The following is a 10239-nucleotide window of genomic DNA, read 5'->3' as shown; positions in this document are numbered from 1 at the left end:
CTGTCAAATCATGGTGCAGCGAATAAATAGTCAGCTAAATAAATAAATGAATGAATAAATTAATAAACAAACAAATGAATGAATAAATACATAGAAAAATTACCAGAAATGAAGAATACAAAGATTTCTTTCTTTTAAAAAGCCCCCAGGTGAATGACTTTGGGTTTCCAAGGAAATCATCAGACTGAAGCTGGGGGATCACTTTTTTAGTTGCTTAATGGCGGCAGGAGTCCAGCAAATTTGGAAAACAGATTCTAGATCATTCTAGACCCAAAAGAGCCTAAGTGGGTCTTTCAATTCAAAGCCAATCTCAAAATTGATCACACCATGTCCAACAGAATTTGTAATTTGGCAGGGCAGACATGTGAAAAGTTCCATTAAGAAGGAAGCTCTGGGGGCAGCTGGGTGGTGCAGTGGATAGAGCACCAGCCTTGAATTCAGGAGGACCTGAGTTCAAATCTGGTCTCAGACACTTAACACCTCCTAGCTGTGTGACCCTGGGCAAGTCACTTAACCCCAGCCTCAGGGGAAAACAAAAAATAGAAGGAAGCTCGTTCAAATCCATAATTATGAGAAGCTTAGTGAACAATTCATACCTCCCACTTTGGGCCTAGACGAGCCCAGGGGAAAAGCTGCTGCTTCTCCTTTGGGTCTCTGGACACCCGAACGATTTGGAAGGAGTTGCTTCAATCCGTTCCACTTCCCATCCTTCCTTCCCTTCGGGATCTTCAAAAACTGGGCCCTCAAAAGGAAGACAGGTGAGCCTTTAAGAAGAGGGGATTTGGAACTCAAGGGCAGACTAGATAACTGGCGGGCTCCAGACCACTTCCCATGGCCCAGCCAGCGAGGTTACCCTCTGTTTCAGGCAGAGTTAAGGCAGTAGCTATGTGACGGAGGCTGTGCTCTATCCCTCCCGTCCCAGCCCAACCTTAAATGCGTGATCCTAATAGACAAAATGCTAAAGAAGGTAGAAGCCCCGAGTTCGAATTCGGCCTCATACTTAAAACGGCTGGGTGACCCCGAGAAGTCACAACCTCCTTGGGTCTCAGTTTCCACTTCTGTAAAATGAGGGGGTGGACCCGACTGCCCTGGGACTATTAGGGAAACACCGGGGAGCAGGATGGGGAGGGAAGCTCAGAACCAGGATTATCAGGAACTTGGGGCGCACCCTGCCACTCCCTGTCCCCGCCACGGGCCTCCCTCTTAGTCCAGGGGCTAGAAAGTTCCTGGGGAAAAGCCTGGGGGGGGAGTTAAGGCCTCCCCACTAACCAACCGCCACCATCTCGACGTCCAAAGTCCCGCAGGAATCCCCAGAGCGCAGGGAGAGCGCGAGCGTGTCCCTCGTGGGGCGCGGGGTGGGGAGGGGTTCCGCCAAGCTGAGAGCGCTCCCCACTGACAGGTGGGGGAGGTGCCGCCTCAGAGTGGCCCACGCAGGGACAGGTGCCCACGCGTCCGGGGCCTTTCGGCCGAGCCCCGCGGCCCCCGGCGTGGGGTTAGCAGTGGGCTGGGATTAAAGGTCTGCGAGCCGAGGGATCCGGATTCCAGCTCGGTCTCTCACGATCCCTGCGGCTTCGGGCTTTTTCGTTTTCCTATCTGTGAAATTCAGGGGGTTAAACTCCTGAGGCCCTAAAATCCGCGCCCGGAGAAGGGGAGATGGGTCAGCAAGAGCGGGGAAGGAGACGCTCTCCGCCAGTCCTGTCTGCCTCGGAGCCCCGTGCCCAGGGCGCGGCTCTTCAGGGCAGCCCCACTTTGATCACCTCCGTGGGCTCTACATTATCCCTCCCGCCCCAGCCCCAGCCTAGCTGGGATCCCGTCCAATAGACTAAATGATGAAAGGGATAAAGAAGGTAGAAGCCCCGAGTTCGAATTCGCTCTCACACTCCAAGGGACTCCTCTGCCCCCCCCTTTCTTCTCACGCTCTGCGTGGATCCTTATAGCCTGCCTTCTCACCTTATTATTCCACGAAACTGCTCCCCAAAGCTGCTCATGACCTTTTAGATGTCAGGGCCAACGGGCTTTTCGAAATCTTCGCTCTCCATGAACTCTCTGCGTTATCGCCTCTCCTGCACACTTTCTCCTCTCACTCCCCGCTCTCTCCCTGGTTCTCCACCTCCCTCTGGGTCTCCTCCGGCTCCCACGTTCTGCAGGTGTTCCTCAAGGGTGGGGCCCAGGTTCTTTTCTCCCTCTCAGCTACTTCACTTGGTGATCTCACCAGCTCCAAGGGTTCACTTTCCAGCTCTATCCTGCCTTTCTTGCTGACTTCTGACTGCACAGTTCCAACTACCTTTTAGCCACGTCAAACTGGGCGTTATGACATCTTAAAATCGTTGTGTCCATCAGTATCTTCCTCCCACCCATCTTCCCTATTACTGTAGAAGGCAGTGCCATCTTCCCGGTCCCAGATTCACAATCTAGGAGCAATCCCAGAGCCTTCGCTCTCTTACCCCCCATAGCCAAACTGGGGGAACCACCTCTGCAGCATCTCTTGTAGATGGCACCTGCAGCACTCCCTGAACGATACATCCCTTCCCACAGATCAGACGCTCCTCACTACACACACACACACACACACACACACACACACACACACACACCACACACACACACACACACACACACACACCCCTGCTGGGAAGATCTTCCTGTCTCTAGGATCTTCCCACTAATCTATCCTCCATTCTGCCATCAGAGTGATTTTCTGGCTCATGGCACTCACCTCCTTTCCTCCTCCACATAAACTCCAGTGGCTCCAACTAAATTGCCTCCAACTAAATCTCTACAGCCCTTCATAACCTAGCCCCCTCCAAACTTCCCGGTCTTTTTACACCTTGTTCCTGTCCATACTCTTCAATCCAGTGACCACCCTGGCCTTCTGGCTTGTTTCCAAAACAAGCCTCTCCATCTCTCTGGCTATCTCCTCCTCTTCGGCTACTAACCCGATTCCTGGCTTCCTTTAGGTTCCAGCTAAAGCCCCACCTTCTACAGGAAGTCTTCCCCAAGCCGTCTTAGTTCCCGTGCCTTCCCTGCTTATTCCCAATTTACCCCATAGATTGCTAGTACTTAGCCGTTTTCATGCCGTCTCCCCATTCCATCTTGAGCTCCTTGAATTCAAGCAGACTCTTTGGCCTCTTTTCACATGTACCCCTTGCTTAGCCCGGCAAGCACTCAGACAGATCTTCTGCTACAATTCCTGAACTCTGTGCTCCTTTTGGTGACTCCCCAGGGCCAGGAATGTCCTCTCCCGGCTCCTCAAGTTCCTTCCCTTCTTTCCAGATTCCCAGCCCCTCTCTGCTTATTGCTCTCTCCCTCCTCAAATTAGCTTGTGTTTCACCTGTCAGATTGGCTAAGATGACAGGAACAAATAATGATGAATGTTGGAGGGGATGTGGGAAAACTGGGACACTGATACATTGTTGGTGGAGTTGTGAAAGAATCCAGCCATTCTGGAGAGCAATTTGGAACTATGCCCAAAAAGTTGTCAAACTGTGCATACCCTTTGACCCAGCATTGCTGTTATTGGGATTATATCCCAAAGAAATACTAAAGAGGGGAAAGGGACCTGTATGTGCCAAAATGTTTATGGCAGCTCTTTTTGTTGTAGCTAGAAACTGGAAGATGAATGGATGTCCATCCATTGGAGAATGGTTGGGTAAATTATGGTATATGAAGGTTATGGAATATTATTGTTCTGTAAGAAATGACCAGCAGGAGGAATACAGAGAGGCCTGGAGAGACTTACATCAACTGATGCTGAGTGAAATGAGCAGAACCAGAAGATCACTATACACTTCAACAATGATACTGTATGAGGATGTATTCTGATGGAAGTGGAGATCTTCAACATAGAGAAGAGTCAACTCACTTCCAGCTGATCAACAATGGACAGAAATAACTACACCCAGAGAAGGAACACTGGGGAGTGAATGTAAATTGTTAGCACGACTGTCTATCTACCCAGGTTACTTATACCTTTGGAATCTAATACTTAATGTGCAACAAGAAAATGGTATTTACACACATATTATATCTAGGTTATATTGTAACACATGTAAAATGTATGGGATTGCCTGTCATCGGGGGGAGGGAGTAGAGGGAGGGAGGGAAAATCTGGAAAAATGAATACAAGGGATAATATTATAAAAAAAATTACTCATGCATATATACTGTGGAAAAAAATTCTAAATAAATAAAAAAAAAGACTTAAAAAAATTAGCTTGTGTTTCCTAATGTAGACAGGCTATCAAGTGCCCCAGAGCCCCCAGCAGCTCGCTGACCACCCAGGTCTATTTTATTGGCCCCATGCCCCAGGAACCTTGGCTCTCCTATTTGCTGATATGTGCTTTCTCTATTAATGGATTAAATAAAGAGTGTGCTGGAAATGTGAGTGAAGAGGAAGCAGGGAATAATGCGGAGAAGAGCGAGGGCCAAGTGGTTTTGTTTTTTTCTCATGGGGGGTGGAGGGCCCCTTGGGTGGGAGGCAGGAGGCCTGGTTCTTGCTTAGCTGAGCTCAGCCAGCCCATTGCCCCAGTCTGGGACAGGCTCGTGGACTCATCTGTAACATGCAGAAGGGGTAGGATGGAGGGGAGAACAAAAACCACTGACTCTGGAGTTCAAGGTGTGCCATCTTTGTGAACTCAGATCTGAGTTTTCCACTCTAAGAGACGAGAGGGCTGGCCTAGAGAACTCAGAGGGCACTGCAAATCTGGCTCCGTGATCCTCGCCTAGGTGACCTTGAAGGGCCCTTTTAGCTCCAGCTGAAGAAAAGGACAGCTTCATTTGTAGTGTCAGGAATTGGGAAGTTCAGGAGTTAAGAGCTGGACAGGCCTTCAGAGGAGAGCAAGTCTCATTCGTGTCATTGTATGAATGAGAGAACCCGAGAGCTCCCAGAGATTGTTAGGGCCAGAGGCAGACCTCGCTGACTCCATCCAGATCCAGGACGCTCCCGCTACACCATTCTGCCCCAAGAGATGCTCTGGAGAGAGCCAGAACAGGAAAGAGAGCAAGGAAGAAGACACAATCAGATAGGGATGTGAGCCCATTAACATGATTTATGTGCCTGAACCAAGGCTTCCTGGGGGACTGAGCAACGCGGAGGGAGGGGGAGCCACCTGGACTGAGCCCAGATCCATGGGAAAAGCAATGAGTTGGTGGTTCTAAGACTGATAAAACAGGTGATCAAGAAATGTGGGGAAACAGGAGCGTACAGGAGGAAACCATCCCAGCAGAAAGATCCAGCTGAGGTCCAATGCCCAGCCTGGTCCATTTGGGGGCAGGTCCAGATCAGAGGGAGGGGCTTGAGTGGAGAGAAGCCCACCCAGGGCTTTAGGAAGGGCCCTCTTCTATCTGAAGTTGTTGAGGACACGCCAGAGTCTGGGCCCGGCACCAAGATTGTGAGCTCTGAGAATATGACATGGAGGGAAGTGTCCCCCTCCGAGCCTGGGGACGTCCTGGGCACTAGTGGAGAGATGGAAGAGTTTGCATTTTCTTCTGAAGGAGGTGCCAAGCTCTGGGCTGTGAGCGTGGGATCCCCAGAGCTTTCTAAAAGGCCGTCTCTTCATTCAGCCTGCTTTCTTCTTGGTCCTCCAGCTGCTTTTTCTCCTTTTCCACCTTTTCCCCCACCGGCCACTCTGTAGCTTCCTCTCCCTTTTTTTCTTTCTTCACTCCCACAACATACTCCTTCACTTGGACATCAGGGCACGTGTCCGTGTGGATCATATGCTTTTGCATGAGGCTATCCTAGGAAAAAAGACAAGCGTCTATCAGGGAGGAGTCCAGGCAGAAGAGGAGGCTGTGGTCAGTGGGACCCCCATTCCTGGGGGTCCCAGACAAAGCCACAGGATGTTTGTGGGGGAAATGTTGTCCTGGACCGATGGCTGCTGACCCCCCACTCTGACCTGTGGACTGGGCTGCTTATCCCTCCTTTTCCAAAGCCCGGCTCTAGTGACTTGCCTGGAGCCATACAGGGACCAAAACTCTTTCCTGATTCATTTTTTTTTTTTTTGGGTTTTTGCCTGCTTGTTTTGTACTTTTTTTTAAGGATTAAGTTTTATTACTGATCCTTTCATTTATTCAGATAAGAAAGCAGAGGTCCAGAGCCTGGGGGTGCACTGCCAGGCCTGGGACTGTTCAGCCTTTGATACCCCTTTCTTCCAAGATCTGGCCATCAGCTCTAGGCCATGAAGTTATTCTCCATTTCAGGGGGTCTGTGCACTTAACAATGACACCTGTATTTGCAGGGAGTTGGTTTCCTTTGTGATTATATATTTTAGTATTATTTTTTATTTAAAGTCATAGTTCTGAGAAAAGGCACACAGACTCAAGGCTGCCCAAGAAGTCCAGACCAAAAACAAAGTTCCAAAGCAGAATGATGCTGTGCGAACAGTTCTGGACTTGGGGGCACAGGAGCTGGGTTCTGTCACACACTGGAAGGTCACCGCCAGCTCCAAATCTCCAGCCCCTCATTTTTGTCCAGGCTCTGCTAGTAACTGGGTGACTCAGCTGGTTCAGCTTTCTCTCAGGACCCCAATTTATTCATCTGCAGAGTGAGGTCATTCCTTTCAACTGTGTCTCCTGGTCCTTCCCACTCTCTTCCACCAAATTTCTGCTCCTCTAGAACTATGTCCCTGCCTTGGACCCAAGCCTAGCAAATGATTGCTAAAGAGAAATGTATAGAACTAGATTTATTTGAGTTAAAGAGCTGAAGAGAAAAGCAAAAAGAAAAGGTAAAGCTGGAGAGAGAGAAGAGAGAGACAGAGAGAGAGAGAGAGAGAGAGAGAGAGAGAGACAGAGAGAGAGAGAGACAGAGAGACAGAGAGACAGAGAGAGACAGAGAGACAGAGAGAGAGACAGAGAGAGAGACAGAGAGAGAGACAGAGAGAGAGAGAGAGAGAGACAGAGAGAGAGAGAGACAGAGAGACAGAGAGACAGAGAGAGACAGAGAGACAGAGAGAGAGAGAGAGAGAGAGAGAGAGAGAGAGAGAGAGAGAGAGAGACAGAGAGACAGAGAGACAGAGAGAGACAGAGAGACAGAGAGAGAGACAGAGAGAGAGACAGAGAGAGAGACAGAGAGAGAGAGAGAGAGAGACAGAGAGAGAGAGAGACAGAGAGACAGAGAGACAGAGAGAGACAGAGAGACAGAGAGAGAGAGAGAGAGAGAGAGAGAGAGAGAGAGAGAGAGAGAGAGAGAGAGAGAGAGAGAGAGAGAGAAAAGGAGGGAGGAGGTGACAGGGAGGAGGGGAAGGGAGAGGGAAAGAGAGAAGTATGTAGGCTGAAACTAGGCTCAGCCTTGAAGATGGCCTCTCCTTTGGTACGTGGAAGATGCTGGATCCCTAAGGAAGGCTCCTCACCCTTCCTGCTCCCCTTAAGTAGACTGGGTGGTCTAAGCAGCCAGGGCACAGCAACCCCACGCTGAGGATGGGAATGCCAGTCAGTGTGAGGAGACAGGCACAGCCGTGAGCCCTGGGAGACGATGGGAGCAAGGGGAGGAGAAGGAATGCCGGGCTCCCGATCCCACCTCTCGCAATCCCTGGCTGGGTGACCACAGACCAGGCACTGGGTTTCCTCCTCTGAGGGCCTCAACTTGCTTCCACATCTGATCCTTATCTCATACACACTGAAATGTAAATGCTGGCTCTCCTGACTGATGGATCCTCCTCATCACTGAGTTTTGTGTCTTAGGATGCTATAAGGGAATCTGTTCCTTTCCTGATCCCAAGTCTGGGGGAATAAGACATTGCAACCCAGAGCCCTTGGGCTCTAGATCTGGGGTAGCCCTCTACCCCTAAAGAATCCTTTTGAACTTTTTAGATGTTCTGGATGCCTTGGGCCTTTTTAGTCAGGAAAAGCCCTTGGATCTCTGCTCCAAATCATGTCCATAAAAGGCAACAAATTAAGACAAAGGATTATAAAGGAAACCCATTCTATCAAAATACAGTGATCAAAACACATTTTAAAAACCCAATTTCATGAACGCCCCACTAAAAGCTCTAGTTTTAAAGGATCTGGTTGGGTGACTGCTTTGTCAACATGAAACAAGGGCTAATTAGAGTCTACCTAGCAGGGCCCAGAAGCCATGGGCTTGACTCAAGATCAATCACAATGCCTCTTTTCCTTTCCAGCCCTCAGTTTCCTCACCTGTAGAAAGAGGCAGCTGGACAAGATTAGCACAAAGGTCCTTCACAATCTCAGGGTGTGATTCTGGGCTGCTTCAAGAAGGCCATCCCTCTTGCCTCCTCTCTATCCTAGTGCCATGTAGGCCCAAGCAGGGAATCGGAACCATTTGCCGAATGGCTGAGTTCTCTTCTCCTTACCTACATTTTTTCTCCACCCCAAATCTCCCTTACAGGATCTCTATGCCAACTCCTTAGTCCTGTCTATGACCACAAAAAATAATTATTTCCAGATTGACCAGAGGCAACACTCACCCAATTACAGACTATGTAATAGATATAGATAAACGTGAGGCTGAACTCCAGGAGGGGAGGTGAGTAACAGAAACCCGGAAACCGTCTTTCCCACAAACTGCAAAAGAAGCACAAAAGGAGAATTGGCCACAAGTCTCTTCAGGGAAGAGGCCTAGGAGGGTCAGGACCGCCTAGGAGGAAGCACTCTAGACTGGGGCAACATGAGGGGCTGTTGGAGCTCCCAGAACCTATTACAAAGCTCTCAGTCAGGGAGTCCACACCTCAAAAATCTGCAAAGGTTTTGAAATTGGGGCTTGAGTGTTTTATTGTCTTGTCTTAAAAAAGGGATGGAGAAAATGATACTATTTTTTACATTTTTTTTTTTTTTTAGTTAAAGCATTTTATTTACAAAACGTGCGTGGGTAATTTTTTCAGCATTGACAATTGCAAAACCTTTTGTTCCAAATTTTCCTCTCCTTCCCCCCATCCCTTCCCCTAGCTGGCAAGTAGTCCAATATATGTTAACTATGCTAAAGTACATGTGAAAACGATACTATTGTTCAGTCCTGTCTGACTCTCCATGACCCCATGGGAGTTTTCTTGGCAAGACACTGGAGTGGTTTGACATTTCCTTCTCGTCATTTGACAGATGAGTAAACTGAGGCAAATAGAGTGAAATGTCTGAGATTAGATTTGAACTAAGGAAGAGGAGTCTTCCTGACTCTAGGCCCCAGTAATCTATCCACTGAACCACCCCGCTGTGCTATGGAGAAAGTAGTAGCAATGCAGGTTACTTTAAGGATACTGCCTCCATTCGTTTTTTCCTGTTAAACATTTACCAGCACAACTCTGGGCACCAGAGACACAGAGGATCTCTGTGGCTTTGGCCAGGAGAACAGGAGTTGATTCATCCTAATGGACCAACGAGCCAGAACGTCAATCCACCAATCTCTAAGTGAACTGGAGAAGCAGCAGAACACAATAACCTGCCTAACTTTTACAAATCCCTTCACTCATCTCGTTCAATCTTCACCACAGCGAACAATACACAGTCCCCTGGTGGAGGTGGGTCCCATCGGGACTGTCTCCATTTGACAGAGGAGGAGACACTAAAAGGTGTTCAGCGACTAGGGGATGAGAGCGGGGGATCCTTAATCCAGCAGCCTGTTGGGCCGAGGGCTCCGGAGGACGCCTCTCCACCCAGAGCCAAGGGTCCTGGTGACGCCACTTAAACCCTCTGTGCCTCCGATAATTCCCACACTAGGACTAAATCCCAGCTCCCTCAAGTAACCAGATATCACTTGTTTTCACAGTTGGTCAATTTTCTTGTCAATAGGAAGATAGGCTCGGAAAACCAACAGCATCAGAAGCAGGTTGGCCAACAGTGAGTGAGAGGAGGCGTCATCAAGAGAAATGGTGCCCGAAGCTTGGGCACACCCATGCCAGGCACCTGGGGAACAGCTGCCAGGCGGATGAGAGAACAGCACTGCCCCCCCCACCCCAAGCCTTCTGGTCCTTTTTCATGATTCCTCCTGAGGCCACCAGGTGGCACCAAAGGGCACCGGGCACTGGGTCTGGAGCTAGGAAGACTCCAGTCTCAAATTAGACACTGTCTGAAAGCCCTCTGGGCACCACGTGGTGGGCACTGGCAGAAATGCTTGTCCCCGGTCCTTCCCCCACCCACTGCCCCAGAAGTCCCCAAACCTGGTCATTCTAACCGAGGATCCTGGGTGAGACAAGCTGCACCCTTTAATAAATGTTAAATCATATGTATACCAAAGATTGTCTAAAAATCAGTTTCTTTGTGATTTATTCTCGGTAACTATCTGATTTGAAT

The 10239-nt window shown here is 49.3% G+C and overlaps 1 long non-coding RNA gene across 1 annotated transcript in view; it reads right to left on the bottom strand.

Annotated features, from left to right (window-relative positions):
• The window catches only part of LOC141547943 (uncharacterized), a 4706-nt gene extending 3326 nt beyond the window's left edge, over window positions 1-1380 (bottom strand). Inside the window, exons 1-3 of the long non-coding RNA XR_012483708.1 lie at window positions 1001-1380; window positions 597-742; window positions 1-34 (exon numbers count right to left, since the gene is read on the bottom strand). The exon at window positions 1-34 is cut by the window's left edge and continues 71 nt beyond it. This is a non-coding gene — a long non-coding RNA (uncharacterized LOC141547943). The remainder of the gene's footprint in view (window positions 35-596; window positions 743-1000) is intronic.
• Window positions 1381-10239: the final 8859 nt, after the last annotated feature.

Source organism: Sminthopsis crassicaudata, chromosome 6 (assembly GCF_048593235.1).
Source record: "Sminthopsis crassicaudata isolate SCR6 chromosome 6, ASM4859323v1, whole genome shotgun sequence".
In the NCBI taxonomy this organism is placed as follows: Eukaryota; Metazoa; Chordata; class Mammalia; order Dasyuromorphia; family Dasyuridae; genus Sminthopsis; species Sminthopsis crassicaudata.
The sequence above is the reverse complement of the archived record's forward strand: the minus strand, read 5'-3'. Positions and strand labels throughout refer to the sequence as shown.